Genomic DNA, 5,948 nt, shown 5'->3' with positions numbered 1-5,948 from the left:
GCTAAGACCAATAAACATTTCACATCTTGCTCCCCGGGGCCAGAGATCAGCAAACCAAATCTGAATCAGAAGAGTTACAATATAAAGTACTTGTTTTTCCACCTTCAGGTAATGGCTCAGTGACCTATGTTCATCTGTCATCAATTATTGAACAAACACACAAAGAGAAACAGTTGAAACTAAAAGAAATTGAAATGCCCCATATCAAATCTGAATACATATGTAGCTGTGAATAGACACACACATTAAAAGAGAAACATTTAAAATTATAGATGATTTGTGAATTTCAGGCTCCAGAGATACAACTTAAATATACATGTAATTCAAATGTATATATTTTAGTCAAATTTTTTCAACAATCTAAAATGAATTACTGAAAAAAAAGGTCGCTTTATAAATAATTTATTTTTTTAACGTTTATTTATTTTTGAGACAGAGACAGAGCATGAATGGGGGAGGGTCAGAGAGAGAGGGAGACACAGAATCCCAAACAGGCTCCAGGCTCTGAGCTGTCAGTACAGAGCCTGACGTGGGGCTTGAACTCATGGACCACGAGATCATGACCTGAGCTTCAGTTGGACACTTAACCAACTGAGCCACCCAGGCGCCCCTCTTTTTATAAATAATTTAAACAGAACAAGCAACAAGAGGTTAAAATTACAAGAAGATGGAAAAAATGCACATTGCCCTCATAGTTATGAACAACAAAATAGTAATAAAATCATTACAATCTCTTCTCGGCCTTTTGGCTAAGATCAAGTGTAGTATAAAATCATTACATAAATTTGAAAGTGTTGGTATTAGGATACAGACTACTAAAATCAGTTATTAGTATTAAGATATTTGGAGAAATAAGTTTAACACAGAAAGATAAGAGAATAAAAGTCATTACAGAGAATATAAATGAAGTAGAGAGGAGGTAATAATAGCTAAAACTTGCATATTTTCTTCCTTGTTCTAAGCACCTTATATATTAACTTATTTAATCATCATGAAAAGCCTCTGAGGAAAATTATGTTATTTTCATATTACAGTGGATAAACTCAGTGGATTAACTGAGGCTCAGAGAGATTAAATTATTCTGTGGTCACACAGCAACTAAATTATGGAAGTGCCACTGAAAGCTAATCAGGCTTTCATTAGAATGCACATTCTTAACCCTAGGGCCAGCTACATCTCATGAGGCAGTATAGAGATGGCCAAAGAAATTCAATACACACATAATAGGTGATCCTGAAATGGAAAATAAAGAGAAAAAACAACTGAAAGACATTGAATGAAGTTATCAAATTAATAACTTGAGGGAATTATACTGATCTATATCTTAATAAAGTTACTGAACTAAATTCAACTAAAAAGCACCCAGACAAGGTCCCTGGGTGGCTCAGTTAGCTAAGTGTCAAACTCTTGATTTCAGCTCAGTCATATCTCACGGTTTGTGAGTTTGAACTCTGCGTAGGGCTCTGTGCTGAGGAGCCTGATTGAGATTCTCTCTCCCTTTCTTTCTGCCCCTGCCCCCCCCATCTCTCTCTCTCTCTCTCTCTCTCTCTCTCTCTCTCTCTCTCTCTCTCTCAAAATAAATAAATAAACTTTAAAAAAGTACCCAGATAAAAAGTGCAAGGCAACCACCAGGAAGTAAAATATCATTCTGAACTTAGCCTTTTCTATACTAATACTCATTTCCAGAAGTCTTTGTAGAGAAAATACAGAATTGAGTAGGGGAAGGGAAGAAGGGAAGTTGGCTTGAGTGTTTATGGATTATTATGAAGACATTTCAATTATACAGGAGCTTGTTCTCTGAGGAAAGGGGAGGTAAAACAATATTACCAAACGACAAAATTCAACTAAACAGGAACAAAATCATTATAAGTAACTGTAACTATTGATTAAAAATTTAGAACAAAGAAAATGGAAAGCCAATGGAGAGTAAAAAATAAATATTTAAAAATGTTTTTGGTAATATTTCTCGGACTTCATATTTTAAAATACTAAGTTTTTTTTATCCTATAAACATACAGTCTACAAAAATAGCAATGTAATAGAACATTTTGATGCACTGATACATAAAACAGGATGCTAATTTTGTGTATGGGGGCAGATAGATAGGTATATTAAATTACTGGAGTGTAAAACAAAATGTTATTTTAATCATTCCTGAAAAACGGAATTTAAAGATGGAAGATCCTCTAGTAAACATTTCTTTACTCTTTATAGTTTTTATATAAACAGCATGTGCTATTTGATAAATTAATAGAAAGATACGGAATGCCTCTGGAGTCAAGATTATTTAGGTTCAAATCTTGTGGACCTTAGATAATTTACTCATAAGTCACAGATTCCTCTATCACTATGAAAAATAGTGATAATGAAAGTACATATCTCAAAGTATAATGCAACACAGAGACATGATTGATTATTAAATTAGATAATGTACATAAGTAATTTGGCATGGTGACTGACACATAATCATACAATTATAGTTAGTAGTTATTATGATTATGTCTATTTTTTTCATTTTACATCAGTTGTATTTTATAAATTTATGATAAATATAAAGGCAAGAGAAAATTCTAAGCCCATAATTGCATTAATCTGCCTTTTTTAAGATTGAATTTCAGAGATAGAATCTGAAGTTGACCTCTTACATGGTGTGCACCATGATCTGTTTGAAATTATACATTATGACTCAGGAGAAAAGGTGGAAGTTGTTTCATGTGAGACTTTGAACAAAAACAATGTACAGGCTGATCTAACACCTTCTATTCAATACTAGCTTACACTCAATCTGCAGTGGACAGTAAAAGTTCAATATTATCATAGTTCTATTGTGGCCCAGATCATTGGCATCCGTATCCAACATTTTATATCCTAATTTGGTCCGTTTAGCGAATTCACCTGTGGTTATCCCACTATTTTCAATAGACTTGAATTCTAAACATTGCTCAACTGATTTCTTAAACTCTTTATCCTCTCACTGTGTATTTTGGAAAATACTTAATACCTTTCTCTTTCCTTAGGTGTTTATATTTGCTTACCAAAGAAGTGATTTTTGTGATAGTTATTTAACTAACACTCTAAAGGAATCTTTATGGAGTCTCCTAGTAGTACTTTAAATTAAATGAAACATATTTTGACAGAATATATAACATTTAAACCCTTAAGCTTAGATTTAATTCACAAATTTAATTTTCTTCCAAAGCTGAAGTAGAGATTAGTACCTTGGAATTCATTGTGCCTAATGTACCTCTGTTCTTTTTAATTATTGCTGTTTACTCCTAAAAATCTTGCACTATTTATTATTTGGTATAAGTGCAAAACTTTGCAAGGACATTGCTTCTCAGTATCTCTTTACTCATTTTTAATTCCTTCATTATGATTGGAAATACTATAACACAGTTAATCATGTTGTTTACTTCTCCACCTTAATAAGTGACATGAACCTTTGAAATCCTATGTTTTAAAATGAGAAAAGATTTTTTACTCTTCTTTTTGCACACAGTTTAGAACATCTTTAGCAATATTCATTTATATAATCTCAAACCTTAGCTATGATTTGAGGGATATGGCATCTGTACAACTCTTACAATAATTGGTAAGAGAATACAAATTCCTTATCAGAAACATGGGGTTCCTGTGCTGTAGAAACCTCTACTTCTATATGAGTCAATATCTGCTCACTTTGAGCATGATATTTATTTGAACGAATAATCCAGAAGATTTAGAAGTGTCCTGACCTCCCATGTGAGGCCTTTTATAGCTTGATGGGAAAAAATAGTCATTAAATATTTTTTCATATTCATAAAATATATTCAAGGTTGTGTTTAAATATATTGAAGAATTTGCAAGCACAATTAAAAAAAAAACTTTAAAAAATAGGTCCCCTTGAAGCGAATTTGTTGTAACTACTGAAATATTTTAGGCTGGTGTCTAGACTAGGTGATAACTTTCTCACTTTTCAGCTTTGTTCTTCTAAAGAAACCAAGTCCTGAAGAAGTTAGTTACTTATGATGTGGCATCAAAGTCACCTAAAAGACTTAATTCAACTGAAAATTAAGATAATTCAATCTTTATGCATCATCTTGTATATTGTGATGGTGAATCTTTTTTTTTCCCCTCATTCTTTCCTTAACTACTGGAATCATCTATATATCAGCTTTTACCTACAGAACTCTCTCCATAAGAGTTAAGCCAGGGACACTTGGGTGGCTCAATTGGTTAAACATCCCCTGATTTCTGCTCAGATTCTGATCTCAGGGTGGTAAGTTTAAGCCCTACATGGGGCTCAGTGCTGACAACATGGAGCCTGCTTTGGATTCTCTCTCTCCCTCTCTTTCTGCCCTTTCCCCACTCGTTCTCTCTCTCTCCCTCTCAGAATAAATAAATAAACTTAAAAAAGAGTCAAGCTAATTCTAAGTTGTAATGTTCCTCTGTCACGCCAAACTTGTTAAATATGTCACCTTTTGTGACAATTAATGACCCATATTTCTAATGTAACTTAAATTTCCTGTATCTCTGCTTCTGATTTACCCATATATAAATGTTTTTATTAAAATAATGTGCATTTACTGGAATGTATGCAGGTATTCTGAATATGGATACAATCATGGAATAGGAGACAATCGCATAACTATGGACAATACTGTTTTGTTGGGGGTTGTGGATTTTCACGTATTTGAAAAATCAAAAGGATGAGATTATTTCTAGATAAAAAATGGTTGTATGTAGCAACTCAGAAAAGGGGTAATGGTGACTGAAATTAACAGCTTCACCTAAATGGAACTATTTTAACATCATCAGGCAGGTGCAAGAGCTGTCTGAGACTGCCTCCTATTCTAACTCCCTGCTTGTTTTAGTTCTTGTCTGTCCTTCACACTTACAGATTCATTATGCTAACCTTAACCCTTTCTTAATTCTCTAAGCTACAGTCTTTAACCTTTCTTAATTTGGATTACCTAAAATGGATTCATGCTATTGGAAAGGGATATTTTTGTCTGAAATAGAGCTTTCAGATATGCATTTCTTGGCAAAGTAGTGTTAAGTGCATCGAAAGGTCTTGCTAAATATTAGTCATAATTCCACAGACATGCCAACAAGTCCAGAGTTTCCAAAGTCTAAAATTTGGTGGCTCATTCAGTTGGAATCTAATTTGGTACTGATAACAAGAGTCTTGTGTTTGTCTCACAGAATCCAGTAGTCCTTCAGCAAAATCTTGTGTATCTTCCTATCAATCAAAACCTAATAGGGTGCAAAATCTTAACTGTTTTTTGTTGTTGTTGTTGTTGTTGAACTTAGGTTTTATCATTCTTTCAATTTTTCTGTAAATTCAAATAAACCTCAAATATTAGGTAATAAAAATTTTTACAGAAAGTACATGAGACACTTATCAAAACAAATTCAAATATAACACAATTTAATTACATCCCATATATTAAATATTTTCTATATGTATGATATTAAAATGAGAGCTATTGAGAATGATACATAGTCTATTCTCTTAGAGATATTATATCTAGTAGTAGATATTCATAGGCATATAAACACTAAATGTTATAATTACTATAATGGGCTACCAAAAAGAGCAAAGATAATAATAATAATAATAATAATAATAATAATAATAATAATATAACATTTCCAACACATGTAACAGACTATGTACATTCATTTGTTAAGTAAATTTACATAGTGTTAAGACAATCTATATGATCAAATTCCAAATGGCAAGGGAGTATGTTTGTGTGTATATGTTTGTGTGTATATGTGTGTTTCATAAACAGGTGGGAGGATGTTCAAGGAACAAAAATGTATCAGAGTTAAAAATAAGATTAAATATATATTTGGAAATTAGAATACAATGAAAATAGCTGAAAGTTGGATTTTATTGAGAAATCCTAGTTGAAATGGTGAGATAATACATTCCACACATCTTTTTTTAATAATTTCCATGC

General features: G+C 32.3%; 1 pseudogene; it reads left to right on the top strand.

Annotated features, from left to right (window-relative positions):
* Window positions 1–729: 729 nt before the first annotated feature.
* LOC111556484 lies at window positions 730–818 on the top strand (annotated as a pseudogene).
* The last annotated feature ends 5,130 nt before the right edge of the window (window positions 819–5,948 follow it).

Source organism: Felis catus, chromosome C2, assembly GCF_018350175.1.
Source record: "Felis catus isolate Fca126 chromosome C2, F.catus_Fca126_mat1.0, whole genome shotgun sequence".
Classification (NCBI taxonomy): domain Eukaryota; kingdom Metazoa; phylum Chordata; class Mammalia; order Carnivora; family Felidae; genus Felis; species Felis catus.
This window is presented reverse-complemented; position numbering and strand designations above follow the sequence as displayed.